The sequence below is a fragment of the Rissa tridactyla genome, chromosome 4 (genome assembly GCF_028500815.1).
Source record: "Rissa tridactyla isolate bRisTri1 chromosome 4, bRisTri1.patW.cur.20221130, whole genome shotgun sequence".
Lineage (NCBI taxonomy): Eukaryota > Metazoa > Chordata > Aves > Charadriiformes > Laridae > Rissa > Rissa tridactyla.
The window spans coordinates 78,272,488-78,295,668 of record NC_071469.1 but is presented as its reverse complement, the minus strand read 5'-3'; the positions used below and the strand labels follow the sequence as shown (position 1 = coordinate 78,295,668).

At 37.5% G+C, this 23,181-nt stretch overlaps 1 protein-coding gene across 16 annotated transcripts in view; it reads right to left on the bottom strand.

Annotated features, from left to right (window-relative positions):
• The window catches only part of SALL1 (spalt like transcription factor 1), a 247,433-nt gene that overhangs the window by 71,402 nt on the left and 152,850 nt on the right, over positions 1-23,181 (bottom strand). For 7 of the 16 annotated variants that reach the window (XM_054199755.1, XM_054199754.1, XM_054199756.1 and 4 more), the window contains exon 8: positions 937-11,933. The gene's annotated coding sequence lies outside the window, so the exon portion shown is untranslated. Of the gene's footprint in view, positions 1-936; positions 11,934-18,208; positions 19,552-23,181 lie in introns of those variants that run through there. The other 9 variants (XM_054199744.1, XM_054199748.1, XM_054199758.1 and 6 more) reach the window with 8 other exon arrangements.

Here is a 23,181-nt window from a genome sequence, read left to right as displayed (position 1 = left end):
ACAAGCCAGGACTGTACAGGGTTTTATTTATCATACAGGTATTTCTTGCACTATATGTTGTAGATAAAAGGAAGCTTGCCCCACTCAGTGCTCAGAGCTGAAAAAAGCCAAATAATTAATACTAACAGAGGCCTGAAGCAGAGATAATAGACCCTCCTGAAAAAGCAGAGTAAGCTTGTGTTAGACGGCAATACCCACTGTACACATTGCTTTACAGGCAGTTCACTGTAAAGAAATGAGAAGGATCAGAAAAGGGAAGACACTTGCACAAGAAGGCTCCACGACATAAGTCAATGGCAAAACCAGGATTACTCTTGCAGGTTATCCCACCTGTACAGTGCCCATGCAATCAGGGGCGAAACCACAGTGTGTCCTTCCTCACAAGAGAAGGTGGTGTTTATATAGTAAGCAATATATAAAGACAGCAGGGAAAAAAAAAAACCTCAAAGCATTTCCTATTCAATCTCTTTGCACTATCCTAAACACTCAGATCCTGAATGTACAGCGCTCAGCAATATTCTACCAAGCCCTCTCTGCACCGTGGGCAGCATGATCCCTACATAAATTATCCCTATAGAACAAGAACCTGACTTCTTTTTAGCATACAGATACTTTCTGCATGAATCAAGAGGATAAAATTAAGATGACACTGCACTATTTAAGAGATCCCCCCTGAAGGGCTGTGTAGGCAGAGGTTTCATTTCATTAAGAACACACAACACAAGTTTCACCCCTTTCTAATCCTAGGCAGTGTTTCCTTTACCCTAGAATTCTTTCTTTTTACAAAAAGATAAAACCTTTATGTTTTAATCTGAAGTTTGAGAATGCACATGGTGCCTGCAAGCAGTGGCCTCAGAGGCCCACTCCATAGTGCAAGACCTGTGGGACAAGTGGGTGCAGTGCCCCGAACCCCCCCAGTGCAGCCCCCTCACTCACAGCCAGCTGCGCTCTCCTCAGGCACGTCTCTCCACGGCCCCATTGCTCTTGGGCCCTGAGCTTCATGCTATCAGCAACATTTTCTTTCACAGCACACTCAAAAATGGCACCTTCTTCCAGTCAAATTCCTACTGTCTTACTCCACAGCTCTCTCTCATTAAGGTAACGAGGTGCACAGCTCCCAGGTGTTCCCAGAGGCACAGCTCCCAGGCTCTCTTTACTACTTTCCTGCCACTACTGGTAGGGAATCAATTCCACCGTAGTTGTGTAAATACAAAAAAACAAATTCTGAAGAGAAATCATCTAGGAAGGAAAAATCAAAACATTTTATCCTGCATATATTGAAAAAAGCAGTTCTTTTCTTCTATTTCTCCCCTATAAAGAAAATGCTCTAGGGAAAGTAACTGATTTGGGGAAATTTTTTGATTTTGACAATAGTCGTCTTTGCCTTCTTTGACAAACAGGGGTTCGGGCACTACATTTCTGACTGACTTGAGTTGCATAAACAGGCTTTTGTAGGTCCACAGGACAACTGGGAAGCCTGATGGTAAATGATCACTAGTGTAATGCTAGACCAGTAGCCGTTCACCTCTAAAAAGATAAAGAAAAAAACCCAAACATACTCACCTACAACCAAATACTTAAAAAAAGAACCAGCTACTTTTAGCTAAATTAGCCCTAAAAACAATTTCCCAAGAGATTACAACTCTAGGACTGGACATGAAGGGGAAGAGAAGAGTCACTGGACAAAGATGGAGAGGGGACAGGGCAGCTGTCAGGTAAGAAACCAAGTCAGAAAGTAGGAGACCTGTGGGAACCTGGCAGAGGTCATACAGACTGAGCTAATGCCATCACTAGGAAAGGAGAAATGTGGATAGTCTCCTTCAATCAACTTTTGCAAACTTCCAGGAAGATTTTGTTTAACTCGAGGAATGAAGTTGTAGCTGGTTTGTTTTTCTCCTTATTACTAAGAGCTCGACTAAACTTCAAATTTAACACACACAAAAAAAACCCCAAAACACAACAACCCCTCAATCTAACCCTAAAAAACAGACCCTTTCATTAAAATATCTCCCCAAATCCTGACATCAGCGAGGTTTCCTGCAAGGGACCAACTTAAAAGCCACGTTTACCCTTTAGATAAATGGTCAAATAGCACTGAAATTCTGGTACTTGCAAATAAATTTGAAATTTAGCTTCTTGGATGCACAATTGAGGCACATGTGCCTCTAACAGCGCCTTGTCAGTAGTGGAGGGTTACAGTGACAGTGACTATTGTAGAGGAGACTTTTTTGGCTGTATGCTACATATTATTTTCAAATTGCAGTATAAAAAAAGAACAACTATAAACAAAACTTGATAATTAGAGCTTGACAAAAAAGGCTTTTGGAAAGTCGAAGTTTTTTATTTAAATGAGAATGGTATCTTTGGAAGAAATGATAAGGAATGACCTTCGTAACTACTCAGAGGATCCAACATCCCAATAATTTGCTCATTCAATTGGTAATGGAAGAAACCAAAGTTCATTTTCTTGCTCTAGTAAAATAAGTCAATAGTCTGCATTGCTGTTATCTCAGCTGACTGCCTGGGCCACCCAAGAACTGTTGGGTTTGGGCATATTTATCTTGATGTTCCTTTTTAGACTCTTTACAAAATACATGATGAAATTATCCATTGAATTTTTTTTTCCACAAACCACTTGCAAGGGAAGGTGAACCCAAAAGTTAAGAATAAAGGATGTATCATCTGGGAACGTACTCTGTTAACCAGTGCTAACTGAGAGCTAAAACACAGTAACCTTTCTGAAAAAATCTGTTATCTGATGGAATACCTCAGATTTCAACATGGTAACTACTAACTACTGAGCTACTACCTCTTTTGCATCAAAGGAGGTCTTTTTGTTGTCATTCGTGCCGGAAACTCCACTGTTAGCAAAACTTGGAAAAGTTTGATAGGAGCTTGTATCACTGTGAAAAGAGATACTGCTCCTCTGTGAGTAGCTGTTTTGCACAGAAATAGAAAGTTATTTTGTTGCATGGAACTGCTGAAAAAATTTTGGTGTACAAGATCTTGTGGGGCAATTACTTCTGTGATTGCTCTACAGCAAGGGCAGTAAAGACAAGACCATGACAGTGGGTCACTATCCTAAAGCTTTGTCCCAGTCACTGCCAAAAGTTCCAGTTGAAAAATGTGCTCTACATTTGCAAACACTGTTAAAAGAAGTTTTCATAAGGTTTAATAAAACTTCCCCAGAACTCAGCAGAAGAATGACTTGTGTTACGTAGAATTTAAAACTCCTATTATTACTTTAAATAATACAAGCGACTTGAACGCTTTCCTGAATATACTCTAAGATAATAATGTTTTCCAAATATTTGAGAGGAAGGAAGGAAAAAGGAAGAAAAAAAAGGCTGAAAATATGAAGGTAAACTTACATAAAACCCTCCCGAGTACAGTACTGAGTAGCTGTCTAACTCTGTACATTTGAGATCACTAACACAAAATAAAGATGCTCTTTTGCTGGTTTGTTACTATATAGCCCTACAACCAGACTATCTAGACTAAACCTGAAAACAGAATTCAGCCACGCTGTAGCATTTAATGTTTAGAAAATCCTTTGCCCTTGCAGTATTTGTCATCCTATTATGTTAAATTTAGCTGGTCAAATCCTGCTCTTACTTGAACTTCACGTCTGTCGACGTAGAGTGTACAAGGCATACATCAAAGCAGTATTTAGCTCAGCATAGGGAGGGATTTGGTATTTGAAATACAGTTTATCTTTCGAAAGCCATACATTTTTCCAATAATAAATGAAACAAGGTTCCCCAGGGTCATGCAATCTGTGTTCTTTACCACTCAGCTAAAGATGATATTAAGGAGCTAAAATAAAGAGCAATATTTGTCATTTGGTTATGTAGCGTAATGTGCTTGATAGCATTCTTCTGACACTTTGGACACTTTGTTTAACACAGAAATCAACATGAGCACACTAGCTGCTGAGTACTTCCAGGTTGAGAGTTTCTGACAAGATTGGATTGTCAGCTTGAAGGCTGCGTATGTGCCACCGAGCTGATAAACACACACTCTCTGCAGAACACTGCGCAGAGAGAACTGGCTGCATGGTGAATGGTAGACCTTTAGCAGCTGGTAAACCAGCAGCACTGCATGCAGCTGTGGCCTTGTTTGGCAGACAACAGCTGCAGACATCAAAGAGAACAGAAGAGAAAGTGGAAAGTGGAAAGACTGAGGTAAAAAAGGAATTCAATCTACGCTGTTTTTAGGAAATAGATGAGTTACTTTTTTAATGATATAAACATATTCTAATATTATCAGTTTGCCTAACTTTTAAAAAGAAGTACTAAACATACACATGGAGCAATAATTCCTTAAGCATCTCACCGGAGTCCCAGAGGGTTAATCCCATAAAAAAAATACTAGGTTCTATTGAAAAAGGTCCTCCAAAAATCTCAGGTAAAATTGTAAAGTTGTTTTCCTCAGGTAAGTAGAAATCACCAGAGCAAGTAAACTTACCATGAGCAGTATTTACTGTCTTTACAACATCTTAGTTTTCTTATGCTGTGCACATGGAAATAGAAATCACAGCTGCTCAGAGTGCCCAAGATCAGAGAAGTCATATGTTAAGGTGATTTAATTTTTTCTCTGACCCTGTACAGAGGTGAGCCAAATTAGAAAACACTGCTAAAATATGCTAGTTTATGCCTGTAGTGTATGCACTGTGTACGTTTTGGAGCAGCACAAAATGCAGTAGTTTCTTTCAGCTTTGTAACAGAGGACACAAGTTGTTAGGAATGTCGTAACATACAATAAGCACTTGTATTGAAAGACTTAACGACTGTAGGGTATCAGATCACTGTTGAAATTTTGTTTTAAATGGTTAATATATGGGTAAACAGTGAAAGAACGGTACATTTTGCCCAACTTTCGAACATATGCGTAAAAGACCCAAATAAGGCCTTTTGAACTGGCTATGTTATACAGAGAAATTCCAATCATTTTAGCTGAAACTCTCCAAAACATTCTTCCAAATTTTCTGCAGTGCTTCAAAAATTTCAGTAAAGAAACAACAAGCTGGGAACAACAAAACTACCTGCATTTCAACCTCTTCATCCCATTGCCTGTAACTAAACGTTTTTAGGTTTTGTTTTTTTAAGTTTACTTAACACCAAAACTGAACCTGGTGAAGCATTTCATTGTCACACTTGTTTACTATTGGAAGCAGTTTTATTTTTTAAAGAGCCCTGGAAAGTGAAGACAGATTTCCTTTATAGATATTTAAGGTCAAACAGCTAGACAAATAGCAAGTTACCTGTCCACTTAAATCACAGGCACTTGCGCACCTGAACTTGCTCTGAGCTTGCTTGATGATTTATCTCTGTTTAATTTTCTTTGTTTTACACAAAAACATTGTGTAAAACACAATCAAACAAAACAACTAAGTAGGTGTTTGAGCAAGTGGTAATTCCATTGAGGCCAACACAATCCTTCCCATATACAGAGCTAGGGATATTCTACTTTGGTCTTCTGAAGTAGAATTCTTTGAAGCTGTTCCACAGCTCATCGGTTTAACACCATTAGTTTGGTGTGCCTAATGCTATCAGTTGAAACATAGAGATTTAAATTTAAAGATGAAATTTCACAGACAAAAATATTAGGATTCTATCAGCTATAATACTGGAGCGTGCATGCATAGAGCATTATATACAATGTCAGATTCTAACAGGCCATTAGAAAATGTCACATGGTTTCTCTTGTTCCCTACAGGCTCCATCTCCAGTACATTCTACTACTGAGCAAGCTCCGCTCCATCAGCCCTTTATTCTATACACTATGATCAAGCCTTGTAGAGCTCAGAAGCTCTTTCCTCTCTGACAATCTTAACCAAATCATTTTTCCAGGCTTGCCATTCCTCAGAACCCTGTCTGGCTTTGCTATCACCAACCCAGCATTTCCAGAATGCAGTTAAGTGCTCATCACTTAAAACTTTAAGTGCTAATTGCTTAGTAATGAAAACTTTAATTGCTGGGAGATTAAACCTTTAACTGCTAAGTGGCTGGCAGAGTTCCAGTCTATAACAACCAAAATTCACTAATATAACATTTTAAAATGCCCTTGTATGAAAAAACTATTCTATACCCAAGCGTGTGAAGGCCTAGATGCAAGATGGTTAAGTATTTCCAGAATTAAGAAAAAAATGTGGCTGAATTAGCAATGTCTAATTTGGGATTAAATAAAAATCTCAGTGTTTACCTTAGAAATGTCTACATTATTAAAAAACATTTCCCCCCTTCCTTTATTTCACTGGTCTGTGTTCTCAGGTAAATTGATCCCTCTTGAAAATGTATGCCTTAAAACAAAGATACTTGGTTTAGTCCTGACTTGGTCTTCAGGATGGACACTCTGTTGTGTTCTCACGTTGAGAGGTTTACTATTGATTGCCAAAGCTACTGTGTAACCCGAGAAAATTTTCTCACCTTCTAAAACAGTATTCTGATCTTGATTTTCACAACTTCAGAGGAAATACTGACAGAAATGAAGCAGCTAATTCCCTGTAGATTATATATTCTGCTCTTTTACCACGGATGCTAATGGAGCTGAGTGGAGATGTTTAATGCAATGTTACTTGTGAGACACAAAAGGGCTTACACTGGATAATGAAAAAGAGATACAGGCAAACTGAATTCCTAACGTACCATTAACTACTCATCTAGAAATTGGGTTCGACTGAATTCTTCAGTCTGCTTTCTAGTTTCTAGAAACTGCAGAAGAAACATCATGAAAATATGTTAAGACAAAACATCAAGTGTATGTTCCTTAGCGTCTTTTCATTGTATTTAGTCCCTGTTCAAAATTCCAACCCATTTCTTTAAGATCTCTTTCACGTCACGAGAGTTTTCCAGAGGGCTTGGACAGTGTTCCCAAACACAGAACAAGCCTGGTGTCTCTTGCTTTTACCTTCAGAGCCGCAATATGAGAAGCTTCTGGCACTCTCAATGTTCTGTCAGTTTTTAATGCAAACTCTGGAAGTTCACGGACACGACGCTGCACAATCTGAAGAAGATAAATCACAGTTACTTCAAGCCAGCTGACAGCAGTTTAAGCAGCTGCAATCATCAACCACCAAGGGAGTTTCTTCTTTTATCTTACTAAATGCAAAAGTATACCAGGAACTAGTAATATCACTGGACTATCAGGAGTCCTGCTTTTACATATATATCAGCAAGCGGTAAGTAAATTCTGTTGACGAAATGTAATAAAACAAAGACGGTTTCAAATATGACCATTCCCTGATGCATTCTGTAGCCCCGTCTTACTCACTTATTGCATGCTGCTGAGATTATAAGGTTTGCTTTTATCTGTCAGAAATCAATATTTCAAACATCGGATAAAAGAGGAAATTGAACTGGGAATAGGCTGAAGTGCTGTAAAAACTACAAAGCACAATTATCAAAAAGCACTTAAAGTACTTAATAGGACACACATATAAAAATGCTCAAATTAATGTCAGGGAACTATAATGAGAACTTTTTCTATGCTTTTTGATCCAAATGCAATGTAATTCGAGTGCAGCCTGGTCAGTCAATACAGTTTTCAATTTATATGAAACCCTAAGGATTTCTAGCAATCCATTTGCTAGAACTGAACCATTACATATGATTGGTTAATATTTCAATTTATTGAAAATACATTATTTTGTGTAAAGTGTTTAAGTTGTTGAGGTTTAACCATTATAAACAGTTATGATAAAAATAGATCTTTGGGTAAACAAAGACCTTACAGTCAAGCTTTTAATAAACACTAGTATAACTAGAAAATTGGATTTTAAGGAGAATAGACATAATAAGGAAAAACTGCAGATATGGGGTAGTGAGATGAGAGGGAAATGTTTTATAGAACTGATCATAATCAGCACGCATTAAGCTGAGGAGGGACCTCTTTGTAAAATGTTGGAAACCATGGTTATTTTATGCATCACTATTAACTTTGGTACTTTCCCCTTACATTTATTTATCATCTTTAATGCTATTGAGCTGGAGGTCTTTACAAAACTATGCTAGACCAGAAATCACTGCAAATGAGCGTGTACATGACTGTATGCACATACAAGCATCTATAGAACATAGATTGTGTGGCCTTAGATAATTTGATATGAAATATGACAAACTGCAACACAGAGGAGTTATAGCTATGATTTGAACAACCAAGGCCCACACGAACTAAATGTCTGTATCAAACTGTATCACTCTCTTTTATAACCTACATCTCACCTTTTTAATAAGGAACAACAAAGGATTCTTGGGAAATCTTTCTTTGTGGAAAGTTATTCTTAACACTTATACTTCACTTTTTTACTTTCACTGTAACACTTTTTTCCTATGAGGGAACCTTAATCACATTTAAAATGTGCTTCTTCTAGGAATTACATTAAACACCCTGAACACTGGATCAGACTGTGGTTTCCACCAACAGACAAACTGTTTCATTAGCCAAACATCTTCCCACCACCTCTCCTCATTACAGTTTTGGGCCTAATCCAGTACAACTGGTTAACATACCTACTTTTTTTGTCATCTAGGTTAAGTCCAAACTTTATTGCTTCTTCCATTTTCAAGATGCAAAATATCCACTTTATTCAGCAAACAATGCCACCCCAGCATGCCATACCATTCTCCTTGCTTTCTATATGCCATTTCTGGTTTTCCCCTGCTTATTTGATATGGCTTGACCTTCCCGAGTCAGTTTGGAAGCTTGCTACCTCTTCAGATTTCACAGCTTTTCTGAATACTTGCGTTTACTTTAATGCTTGCAATAAATTCCATGAGCTAGAAGGATTCAGTGGGGATGTAAATGTAAAAAAAAAAAAAGGTAATATTTCACATAAAATATTATTTGTCTTTTGTTTAGCAGCATTTTAAAGACGTAACCAAAGAACAAAGTATCCACAAGTCATGCAAAAATAATGTATTACATACAAAAAATGAAAACCGAACAAAAAACCAGAAATGTATCCATGAGTATATGATTTGAAATATAACATATGGTTCACTATCTGTCAGTGTGGCCTTCATATTTTCACGGAGTTACACATTATATAAATTATGTAACTGCTGGCTACTCATGAAGGTGGATAAAGCGAAAACAATATGGGCCAAACCCTAGAATGCAAACTCTGATTGGTGACACAGAAGTTTTGTTTGTATAACAGAAAAAGAAACGCTGGGATTTGGGACAAGTGTATCTGTATAATTCCGGACAGCTGTTGTTAACCTGTTCCTGCAGATCTCCAATGACAGAGACTTCAAAATTTCCCAGGCAATATATTTCAGTGCTTTATTATCTTACTATTATAAAAGTTGGGTTGTTTTGGTTTTTTTTTTAAAGTCTAATCTGAATCTTTGCTACTATAATTTAAGTCCCACTTCTTGGCCTATTTTATGTGATGGAGAAGAGGTTATAATAGTCCCTTTTGCAACAAATTTGACTATGTAAACACAGTCATCACAATTTCATTCCAACCCACTCTTTCTCCTTCATCATCTTTACCCAAAAGTACTCCCAGATCTGGAATAGCCTTACGGACAAGAAGAAGAATGGCGTAGGGTATTCACACAAAGTAAAGATTCTTGTCGCTGTCCAAAGTCTTCTGCAACCTCAGAGAAATCAAATCCTCGTTCTGTCAAATGGGTATAAAGCTGCTGTTGCTTCAGGTTGTGCAGTCTGAGGTCTTTTTATGTCATACAGCTTCTTGCCAGCACACAGGTTGAGTGAATAGTACAATCAGGCTCGGATCTAGACAGTTAATGACTTACACAATTCACCAGGTAAGAAAGGTGTCAAGAATCTTTTTAAAGTTAAGCAGCACAATACGTAGCCAAAATTTGTTTTCTAATAATTCTGGTCGTGTGTATTTTAAACAAAATGTAACATGATTTAATTGAGGGAACTGGGAAAGAAATCCCCTAAAAACAGAGTCTTCACATGTAAAAGCAACGCTGACAAGACTAAAAATCAACTGGATACCATATTCACTTGAATGGTGTCTTGAGGTTTCAGATTTCCTGAATCAACACACAGAGGACACAACCTCTTCCAAACAGTATATATTTCCAAATAATAAAGTCATAAAGAAATATTTTGTTTTAGAAAATAGTCTGAGTGGAAAACATAATACGATCTGGTAAGGCAATTGTAGTTATGGTAGTCGTAATTGCATAATGCATTTCACAGAAGCTTCTTCTATTGCACCTTATTGTATTTTTTTTCCCTTCAATTATTAAATTTAGAGGCTTACCCTCAAAAGCAAACACACTTGTCTTTACATGCACTTGAATTGTTACTGCCATTTAAAACTAATCAATGTTTTCTTTAGTACCATAATAGCTTACTTGCAAAGCACCTCTTTTAGAAAAATTCACATGGTATTCTGGTAGGAAACGTATTTCACATTCTAAGAGAAACTCCCAGTAAAGAGAAAGAGGGTTTGATTCTTATCTCAAAGTTTAGTGCAACTGAACCGACTTTAAGAGCTTAAAAATTTGTGCACAAAGGGAGCTGCTAATAGATTATACCAGTGTGTTCATACATAATACAATGAAAAACTATGCATTGTATACCATCCTTACAACCTAGAGAAGTCCAGGAAATTAATTTGAAAGGGTTCAGCATATAAATATATGCTTTCATTAATGTTAACAGGGAAACAAATGGTTAAAATCTTATTATTAATCAGTGTTTAAATGCACATTCCTTGGAAATATTATACCACTCCTGACTTGGATGTTCAACTGCATAAAACTCATAGGACATCAAGGTCTCATTGAGTCGTGGAAAGCCCAAGCTACTCCAGTAAAGTCAATACATGCACGCAGAGTGCAGTTTGACACAAACAGGAATGTTCACACCACATTCCTCTAGGAATATAAGGGAGGTTTCTAAATTAGTCTCCATAGATTCCTTCAGAAGGAGGTCAGAGAAACAAAGTTAAGCAATACAAGTACCCCTAATGTCTCAAGTTCTGCAGTTATTCAACAAACAGAAGTCTTAATGAAGGAGAAACAAAGTTTGCACAAAACTCACAAGCAGGCTTTTTGTATTTCCAAATGTAAATATCTACGGCTTTAATAAGCAGATCAACTCCAGTTCAAGGCATGTCTGTACTTAAATACATGCAAACCCATTGATTCCAATAGGGTAGCAAGCATTTCACTACGATGAAAGTTATAAAAGCGGATTAATAGGGTTTATAGTAATTGAACCTTTGTAAATACAAAAGTTATTACATTGCCTGTGATCAGAACTGAGAAATTGATACAATTTGTCCCATGCATCTTGTTTAGCTTCACAGTGATACCTGTCTCTTGTAGCTCTGCAAAATATTTCATTCATTCTGCTTTGAAACACAGCCATTCCCAGAATAACAGTTCCATCTCATGTGACACCTTTCGCTTACACTTCCAAAGTCTCTACCCTTACCTTAATCTATGCATTGTTCTCAGTTGAATGTTACCAATACTAATAGTGGTAGCGGGTGATTTGCTTTCCAATATTAGCCATGGAGAAGATGCAGTATAGAACTGCTCTTCAAAGCTTTGTAGCTTTGCAAACATGTGTTAAAATCACACAAGGAGCTGAGTGTCTTAACTAGCATAGCTGCAGTGTAAATTAGGTAACTGCGTGCACAGGTAAGTACAATTAGCAGCTGCAGAAGTCAAATGCCTTGTGGGCAAACAATTGCCTGTTTAACATATACCAAGCAGCGCAGTGTGATTCTGTATTCCCTTCCCCCTCTACAGACAACATATTTTTAAAAATCTGACTCTATTACAAGTATTATGAGAAAAATTTACAAGCTTGGAAATAAGAATGCAGACTTTGAGTGACAAGAACAAGAATTACTCACCTGACCAGTTAGTTCATGGACAGAACTGCTTACCTGCGGAAAGTGTGGGGTTCAAAAATACATATATTTCAAGATGAGCCTAGATGCAAGAAAAAGACATAAAAAAATTAATAAAAAACCCCAGTTTCAATTAATAAAATAAATTGAGTTGAGGAATAGAGAGTGCCAAGCTTTACCAAAAGGAAGAAACAAAATTATAATTCAAAGCAAAGTAATGCAACAACCTATGCCAAAGTATTTGCCACCAATTTATTTGCTGCTGAAGACTGAATAGACTAAAGCCTTGCTCCTTTGCTAAATTACATGTTTCAGAATTAACTCTGTAGCCTGCAGCAGGTAACAGATGCTTTATAGGGCAACATAGAGCAGACAGTCACCTATTACTTTCTCATTATTTAATAGCACTGCTTTAACTCTACTGTGATTGCCTTCACTGTTGGATAGTTTCTCTTACATGTTCATGTTTTCACAGTTCTTTTCCAGGCTTTCTCACCTGCTTCCAGAGTATTACACACACTCCAGCCTGCTCAGTGTATGACAAACAGCAGCCGAGAGAAATTTCCTGGACAATTTGTCCTGGACGGACTTAACTAAAAGCATGAATTTCTTTTCCTATCAACTAGTTATCATGAGATCCCAGCTAAAAAATTTGTGTATATGTTTTCAGTATTATTCACTGTCAGTTGCATGCAGTACAAAAGGAAAATATGCAGCGTATGACCAAAAACGCTGCCAGTCCATGATGTAACTCATTATTATGTGATGGCTAAGATAATTCTGTTTGCAAAGTCAAAAACACATAAAAGTTGCAATGTAGGGCAAAGTTTAACAGGGGCCAGCAGAAAGGACAGAGATGACAAATTTTCTATGTATTTTCTTATCTAGAAATTGCCGAGAAATTGCCACACCAGTGCTCTGACAAATCTGAGGCAAAGCCTCATGCAATTACAATTTACTTAATTTTTGCTGAGCTAAATTTCTTCTTTAATAAGAAGAGAATGTTTTCCATTTTCAGTGATTCTCTATTTCTGTGAACATGATTTTCATTTGGTTCATCTCTGTGTTTTTAGAGAAATATACAGAGAATGGGAAAGCTTATCTATTTCAGCAAATTCAAGAAACCCCACTGAATTCAGTAAAGCTATTCCAGATTTTTTTCATTCTAATTGGCAACAGATTCTTCCACAGCACCCAAAATCTGCTAAGGTAACAGCTGCCATGTTATATATAATATTATTTCCTACACAGGTTTTAAATCATATTTATGTCCATGAATTGTGAATCTATTGTTTTTATCATCTAGAATATATAGCCAATATTCTGCATTTGCAATCTTGAAAAGAACTTAATAGAGGGCAGCAGAACATTTTTGTATTTTATCAGTTTATTGTATCTAAGTGCTGATGGTATTTAGCCTCTATCACATATTGCATGTACCCTTGCATTATAGCAATCAGTTCATCCTCTGATTTCCTTTTATTAACCAAGATTATCTTCCTTTTTCTGGTCTTTAATTAAATATTTCATTAAGGATCATTAAGGAATTATATATAAATTCATCATAGTTCTCATTGTTAATCATGAGCACTTCATTCACAAGCAGCTATAAATCTGAATTTTGCCTTCCAGTTTTACTACAAAGCCTTTTTAGAATAGGTACTTAAAAAAACCCAGACAAGCAAAAAAACCCCACCTTCATTTCCAAAAGAGAATTTTCCAATTATATTAATTTAAAATAATCAGGAATTTACTTAGAGGGATTAAATAAGGTGATTAAAAAATGAATCCCAGGATTTTCCCATTCTGTCTAAAATAAAGGCAGCTTAAAATTATAGACTATTCCCTCTCTTTAAACAAGGTAGAAGGTGGTGAGACAGTGCTGTGTAGATGCACACCGGTAATGGATTACGTAGATTTTTCTCTCCTGGGTCACTATTATGAATCTGATCCAAGACAGCAGCGACGAAATGCCGGTGTCATTTTATGGCTTTTAGCATGAAATCCTGACCTTAGGAGGTCAATGGCAAAACATCAGTGGTGCCAGGATTTTCACCTTTTGAGTCTCTAGTGTGCAAAAAGAATTAAAGTCTGACTCAGCATCCATTGACTTTAATGGGAGTTATACTAAGTTCAAGGTCCAGATTTTTAAAAGTCCTTAGGTGCTGCTTTGCTCATAAGAGCTGGATCTTTCAGATGATTCAAACACTTAAAACTGTAGTGTTAAAACTATAAACTTTTATCCTTAAAGCGAAATGTTCTGATGGGCAAGATAACATAGTGATGCTAAACATACATAGGATCAAACCAGCATCCACATGCTGACTGTGTGTCCTGCCATCGCTCCTGTGGCCCACCCCTAGGCTTAGTGCAACAGCACTTCTAACCCACACCCCACTTCCAACCATTTCTCTTTCCTCTTCTAAGATCTGGGAGAAGATCTAAGTCTTGAAGGCTTCTCTACTACAGCTACCACTGCCCACTTGTTTTCCTCTCTGGACAGGAAAATGCCAAGCAGGCATTCTCAGAGGGCTGTGACTGGGAAACAGTCCTAGAGTGAGGTGTTAAATGGTGTTGCTCACCCGAAGTTCAAGTCATACATGGTCCAACCTGGGCTCCCTCTCAGGGGTGATTCACAGCAGCTGCCGACCCAGCCAGTGTTGGCAAAGGTCCAAACATTGCTGCCTAACGCACATCAGCGAGGAAACATTGAGGAAAGAAACAAGCCTTAAAATCTAGGTTTTTTCAGCAGCAAAAAAAGACTCAGCCATGTGGAAGCTATAGTATGAGATATTTTCATGAACAGAGCAGAGCTCAAATTTTAAAACTGTGGCTGGAGAATTTGCTGGCAAGTACTCTGCCAAACATGGTGCAACGCTACCTTTTTATCTAGCGATAACATTGGCCAGAGGAAGAATGAGACATTGACTCTTTTGCCACCCTTACCAGTTGACATCCCCATTCCTCCCACCCCACCCCCCCACCCCAGCGTCCATTGTCTGGATTACTCTGCTCCACTAGTCTGAGCACTGGAAAAGGGCTGCTTTCACCACATTTATTAATTTCTCTTGCTTCTTTCTCTGAAAGCAAAATCCTTGTCCCAGATGGCAGGAGGTTCAAAACCTCTGGAACAACCATGTTTGTGGCCCTCGAGAAATTTAGCATAGATTGTGGCTTCTACTCTGCATTCTGTCTAGTCCAGCTTATGGTCAATTTGCAGAAAGTTCACTACTACAGAATGTGAGGTCTCTGTAGTACAGGAATAGTAATCCTTTGTGTCAAAATGACTAAATAAACAAAACAGTAGTCATCAAACATCCTCTCTGGAGTGATTAATTCAAACAAAATCCTTATCAATTCCCTGAAAGCAGGCAGAGGTGGCTTGTTATTTTATTTTATTTGGTTTGGTAGCGGTTGTTTTGTAGAAAGGACACTACAAGCCATTTTAAACCAGCAGTTGCAGGACGCTAACTTTCAAGTATTGCAATTTTGCAGGCTTGAAAAGGTTTGATTCTGAAAAAGAAATAAGAATATAATCCAAATGAGCTGTCAGATTTTTAATGTTTATCCAAAATGGAAACAAATTCCCAATATTAAATTATTTGTTCGTCCCCTCCAAAAATACTATGGTACACAAATATAAAAATTATGTCCTGCTGTAACATGTGCTTTCCAGAGATATTTCCCTTGCACAAATGCACAGTTCAGGCATGTGTTTCTAAAAGTATTTGGCTATGCTGAAAACCACCCAGGAATTAAAGTGGATGAAAGCATGCTGAAGAAGTTGGTGGAGGTTTAATTACCTTTTCCTTTTTTCTCTTTAGTGGGAGTTGTGAATTCTGGAGGAGTAAAACTCCAGTCTCAACTGTATTGAAATGATATTTTTTTAGCACTCCAATCATTGTCTCTACTTGACTAAGACATTTCTGTGCTAAAGCAGGTGCATTTACTTTTCAAGTATTATTTTACTAATCAATTGAAAAATTACCTCCATGAATGACAGAAGTGCAGACCTTTGGAGTATTTCATTAAAAGGAGCAAACATTAATTACAAATCCAGCCCAACCTTTGCAGACATAAATTATGGGACGGATCTATTTTCTCCATGCTTAATTGCAAGCAGTGACTAACTCTTTAAATTATTATCTCCAAGGCATGAATGAAATTAGAATGAATTTGATGATATTCTCAAGGCTTATTTGTATAGCCATGTACATTGGCCATGTACTGTCTGGTGACACAAGGAAAATTAGGTGAAAAACCTTTGAGGCTCTAAACAGTGGCTACCTTACCATAAAAAAATTGGGAATTGCAAAATGGAACTGGAACCTTAAAGTCTTTGCAGACCGGGAAGTCTAGTTTCAGGTTTTAACAACGGGATAGTAAATACTGTCCAAGTATTTTCATTCTAATCTAAATTCTAAGAATTTTGGGTGATTATAATTTTCTGAATCATTCACATTTCAGGCAGAATTTTCCAGGCAGTATCTGTCCTGAAAGGTAATATTTACATTTCAAGAAAAATAGCTTTTTTTCCTAGTGAAATGAAACACCCTTCCCACTGAATTAAGAATGTTGAAAATTTTGATTTTTTAATAGCTACAGTGCTGACATGTTTGTGATCAAACTGAAATGCGGACGAAAAATAGATGAGTAAAAGTGCCTTTGATTGGTCTGTTGAAAAATGATTTTGAATTATCCACGTTTGTCGATACAGAGTAGAATTTCAAAGCCATTCAACAATGGCCAAATTTTCAAGTGATCTTCTCTCCCAACTAATACATGCTTTGAGTATCCTTCTACCAAAGAAGTTAATCATTTGGCATTGCACACTTAAAAAAAAAAAATAGATAATGACTTGCTTGGAGTTCAATTTACTTATGTCATGACACAAAAAATACCAAGCTGAGTTCTCACAGTATTAATCATTAACATAGGAGAGGGCATTAGCTTAAAATGCATTCCTTCAACTTTGATATGTTTCATGAATACATTTGTAGATATTTTTAATAGCAATTTAAAATATGCTGAAGACAAGTCCAAGTCCCCCCAAAAGCCAAACTCTTTTTCACCTTTTAACTTTTGGATATAAAGTTACCATCCATCTCCAGAACAGCCTCTGAAAGCAGAACAAGAGAAGCTCTGCAAAGTTGGATTCTGGGAGGTACAGAGGAAGCCCAGCTCAGATTCAGAGACCTTATTTGTGCAACACACCAGGCAAAGAGCAGGGCAGAGGTACCTATAAAAGGCAAAATATTATGATATGGTACTGATTTTTTTTTTCGAATTTTCTGCTATGACAGACTTCTCAGGCCCATAGGAAAATGGTTTTGGTACTGAGTTGACTCTGCAACAAGATTAGAAAATTACTTGGAAGAAAAAATATTCAGCTGGAAAGTTAGAGATTGGTTCAAAACGCTTAGAAATAACTGGTCCAGCACAGAGAAGAGTTCATAGGCTTCATAATTTTAAGTGTCTTGTTTAGGCAAGGGAAGAGCGAGACATTCTATTTGCTTGGCGTTTGGAAGTATTTATGTTCCCTTTCTTCTCCATGGTATTTCATCCTAATTTAAAAGTGAGGAGTTAAAGATTGATCTGGAGCTTGGGAAAAGCAGTCAAGCAGAGGACCACTGGGGACACAGTGAACCCTATAACCATATTGCCTGAGAAAGGCAGTGCTTGGCAATCTATTCCTGGGAATGATAATATCATAGGTAACCTATTTGCTCTGGAATCTAAACCAGAGCACCACATTTAAAACCCCTGCATCTAAAATGAAGGTAAATATGTTATGGGGAACTCCCCACTTTCACAGGCCTGAGAGGAATGTATGATTTTTAACAGACCTGGTCAAATTCCTTAGTCTTAATAGTATACCATTCAATGCACAACAAAATCCGGTGACTTTTTTTTTCCCCCCTAAAACCATCCAATCCTAAAATCTCATTTAGATCTAGTCATTGAACATCATATCCTTTATATTTCTTTAGAAAGAAAAACATCACTAACAATTATTGGGTTTAACACCTTGCAGCTTATATATAGTTTCTCATATAAGGAAGAAACACCTTAAGCACTGCGTGAATCTAACACCAATATAATTTATAAAATGTAGAAAGGTCAGAGTAGAGAAGATAGGAAACTGGTTAAATGGGAGTTTTAAAAATGAAGATACTTTCTTTATCAAGGGTTATAGAAAACATATGAAGGAGATAGAGTATGTACTTTTAATCCACAGATAATTTTTTTTTCTCTGAATACAGAATTGCAGAGAGAACTTTGCTTAAAGTTACAAAGATTGTTAAGGGAAATATTGAGAAATCATGATTTCCACCTAAATATTAAACACTGGCCTATTAATGCCTGTTTTATAGTCTAAATGTAGGCAAATGTTTATTCAGATATTGCTATGCACCAAAACAACATGCACTGATTATAGTTAAGAAAGAGCATGAGCAAAGACTGCTCTGAGGCAGATTCCAAGTCACAAAGCATGCAGCACAGCTTCTCTGACCCATGGATGTTACAGCCTTTCTAACATGGGCTACAGGATTTCATGGAGTGGGCTGTACCATCCTAAAGGGTGCAAGTCACAGAGGCTGTGTATGACAGTGAGGACAACCACATGGGACTAATAAGCAGTTCAAGTTCAGCTCCTACATCAGGACTACAACATGAGTTCATTTGACGGGAGGACCCAGGAACACTTCTTCCAGACACTGGTGCAAACACAGGCTACCCCGAGAGTTCACAGAAGGACAAGATCCCAGGGCACATCAGTTTGTGTGCCTGGGCACAGAGTACCGCATGGAAACAGCCCCTGTGATCACTAACAGGACTTAGGTGAGGCAAGACCTGCTGGGTAACTCCAATTTTTTTCTGCAGAAAGATGAACTAGTATGGACCACCAAGGCCAGCACAGCTGGGTTGCACAGACCCCAGTATGACCCATGCTGTACAGGAAATCAGAGGCCCCTGCAGGGAGCTGCCCAGAGCCTCCCTGTGCTCCCCAGGGAGGTGACGTGTGGCTCACAGCTCTCAACCACGCTGGGATTTCAGCACACAGCTAACAGGAAGGCGTCACCCTGATCACTGCTGGTCTACGCAGACAGAGTTAGACACACAAAGCTGACAAGGGTGTGAAGGAGTATTGCATTGGGGGCTGCAAAACTCAATGGTACCTTCCTGTAAGTTGTGTGCATAGTTCTCATTCTGCACTTTCCTCCTCTCTTTTTCTCTTTCTCAGTGCAGCAAATTCTGAAATAATGAGTAAGAGTAGCATCAATACAAGCTCCACCCAAATGAGAGAACAAATCTGTATGGAACAGGGAGATGCATCTATTTAGTGATTTTTAAATGAGTTGACTCCTGGCTGCATCACCAGTCCACCTTATCTTCCTCCAACCTAGTTTGTTCTTGTGTTTTTAGTTGAAATCTGACATGGGGGAACATATTATTAGTATTATTATCGTATCCATTTGAGCTACCCCAATTATTTAAATACTCAGTCACCTGTAAATTGTGAACAACCTTGTTCCACATTGTGTAATCACTGTAGATTGAACTCTTGAAGGATAAAGGCCCAGAATGGTTCAAGTAATAGTTCTTGGTCTGTCTTTCTCTGACAGCCGAATATGGATAGCAATTTATTTTGGCCAAAACAATGAATTCCAGGTGAATTTATGTCCTTAATGGGAGATCTGCCATGACAAACAAAAAGGGGTTGTAGCTATACAATTCGGTACGTTCTAGTCAAAAGTGGAATATCTTAAATCAAAAGTTTCAGTAGGCTTAAAGGTTCCTGCTAAGCCCCTCTATAAAATCTCCATAATAATGAGACAAGCTAGAATTCATATCTTCTACTTTATTAAAAAGAGGGCAACCACTAGATAAAATAATATTGAGAAATAAAATTTACCTTGGATTAGTTTCATGTAAACATAAAAAATCAACTTCTCAGAACTCACATGAAAAACATAATGTAGTTAATATTAAATACAATGATTATGCAACCTATTACTTTTACAATTTGTGCTCCTGTGTCCTTGATTTCGGCCCTGTTTTGCTTATGATTAATGAATGACTCACCTTCAGCACTCTCTCATTTATTTCATACCTCATTATGAATTGGAAAGGTCAGTTTGTTACTTGAAAACGGTAAAACATGCATGGAAGTTGAACAGCTTTCATAAATGCAAATGACGTATTTTTATAAATAAATTGCTACTGCCCAGTATTATATCTCGTTTTAATAGTTTATATTTTCTAACTGCTTTTGATGTAATTTTGAAGAGTGTACATAAATTATTCCCATAAAATAACAGGTGAAATTTCTGCATGCGTTTATATGAACATCAGCAGTGTCTGTGCACTTCCTATACAGTCTCACACACAAATCCTAGAAAGCACCTGGCGTACTGAACTGTTTTCTATTTTAACTTGTTAAGATCCTATGCTATAATTTCCCATGGCTTCTCATTTGTTTTGCTTGGAATTATTTTTCCAGGGTTTGATACTTTATGATGTTCTGTGATTATACTCTTAGCATTCAAGTAGGAACAAAACCTAGGCTAGAAACATTGCTGGAAGTTTTGGGTATATTAAGCTCACAATTGCTAAAGCAAAAACACTAAGTTACTTATACTAGAAGTTTCATACCAACAGTTCACAGTACTACTTTGTTGTTGTTGTTGTTATATTCTTTTTCTGATTTGATAATTACTTTCAACTACAGAATTTGCAAAATACTGTCTTGAGCAGAAAAAAAATGGCTTGGGTGACATCAATGCTAAATCACATCGTGTGGAACACTTAAAGGCATAAACCAAAAAGTCCATCTTTTCTCTCAGTTCACTGGAGGTAAATTCTTAAAACACTTGGGCATCACTGTCAGAAGATGACAGTTACGAACTGTAAGAAAACACCTGTAATAAACTGATAGCTTAAGGAGTAATTATGGTATCTAGAGAAGCTCAGGGTAACTCCATTCAACAGTCACTCTCATAGTTGGTAAGCTGCATGGGGAACTTGGTAGTGGCACAGAAATCTCCTTTTGGACACAGGGCAATCAAAGCTATTCACAGCGTTCACCAATACTATGCAAAACCAGGGTCTGTGCTGCCTACAGAGCAGTGGCCCGTGAGGCTGTTCGTGGGTTGGGCTACAATCCAGATTGTATAGGCATGCCCAGGCTAATTTTAAACTGGACAGTTTGGTGATTTCTGGCACTGTCGCTGGAGCTGCACACACTTCAGCGTGGGTTAACCCAGCCCCTCCAGAAGACTGTGCTGTTTGCTCTTCTCTCATCACTTTGGCAACCTTGTCCAGGCGCACAAGTGGAGTTTAAAGTTCTGCAACAGAGAGTTCGCTGTGTAAAGGCATTAGCTCTAAAGCCCCAGTGAGAGCTGCACCCAGCTCCTTCTGCAGAAGATAATCTGTCTTTATGCCTTACCCTTTTTGGTTTCTGGTCTAACGTCTAACGTCTAAGCAGCAGCACCTGCACCTACTATTTTTGCCCTGTCTTATTGCAGCTGGATTACAGCTGTGAGGTTTATTCAGGTGAGGTTTATTCAAGTTGGATGCTGAGGCTACATTTGACTGACAGTAGACCAGAGTCCATGGACTTTATAAACAAAAATGTAAAAACCAGCCCCAACCAACTGCATACTTCTTCACCCTGTACAATATGCACGGCTGTTTGTGGTGCCAAGTTCAATAGCTTAAATGTTGTGTCATCACTAAAAATAATATAACTGAGCATGGTCAGTAACTGCAGGCTGACCTTCAGCCTTAGCTTTGCTTAATATTGTAGCTTTATGTTTTTCCCCAATTTGTTCAGAACTCTATGTACCACGCATTATTAATCTATAACTAAACATTGTCCTTGGTGTTCATCTAGATGACGATATTTGGAACCAATGCAGATCTATTATCTTTTCTTTGAATTTTGCAAGCATGTTCATTACAGGCCTTTATTATTCCTACAATTTCAGTGAAAACTGTACAAGAAAAAAAAGGTAATTGTTTATTTAGTATCATTGTTTTAAATCACATCTCACCTGTGATGCACTTTAAGATCGGTGAACAGGTTGTCCTTAAAAATTAACAAAATCAAATACCCATCCTACCACCATGCCCTTATTATTCCTGCCAAGCTCCATATTAGTTTTCAGTGTGAATAAAGAAGAGAACATCTTTACACATGGCAAACGTAAGAAGGTAATAATAAATAGTAAATTTGACATGAGTTAGGAAGGTATGTGAAGAAAAAAAAAATCCATGAAAAAAACCCCCTCAAACTTCCTGAAGCTGTAAGAAAAACAGAGTTTGTGATGGACGTGGCAGAAATCAGAGAAAACTACACAAAGTGTGTCTGAATGTATCACTACAATGTTTGAGTATCATCTTCAGTATAGAATAATCAAAACCAAAACATATACACTAAGGAAGAACTGAAATTATATAATGATGGTTTACCTCTAAGTATTTAATCTTTAATAAGTGGCTTCCTATTTAAGTAATGAGAGCATTTAGTCTCCTCACTTAACTAGAATGAGAGCCTACTCCTCAAGGCAAATGCTTAGAGATAACCAAAACCAGTCTGAAACTTAACAGGTGTTACTTCTGCTACTTGAAGTGCAACTATTTCAAAAAAACATTTATTCTTTTTTATTATAAAAATACCAAGAAATATTTTCAGGAACTAACCAGTCTTTGTTTTGACTCAAACCAATCTATATGGCTTAACTGGATGTTTATGCTAGAATATGGAAAGCCAACAGAAGCAGGTAATTTCTGTTGTTTACAAATCCCAAGAGAATGAAAACAAGTCTCCTCAGACTATCAAGAGCACTACATGGTTTTGCTTTACTGTTAACATACAAGTATGATTTTCCCAAAGCCTTCTTAAAAAAAAATATGTGTATTTCCAGATGATATTTTCTTATTAGAAAAACACGTATATAAAGCTAGTGAGAAGGGCTGATTGATTTTTTCGAGTAATAAAACCACATAGTAGCAATATGACACTGGATTATTGGGATATTTCTTCAAAGCTGCACTTACTATGGTGCCACAAAACAGATAGCATAAAGAAAGCAACATTTTAAAAAAATTAATCCACTTATCAGCATCTGGAAACATGAAACATAAAACAAAGACCAAAAGAAACCTAACTCCCAACTTGCCTTTCCTTCCTCCGTCTCTGCCATGGACAGTGACTCACGTGTGCAGATACCATGCCAGAAAGCCTCTATCACTTATGGTCCCTGTCTGGAGGTCTAGTAAAACACACAAATCTTTGAATGTATGAGCTCCTTGAGGGAGACGCA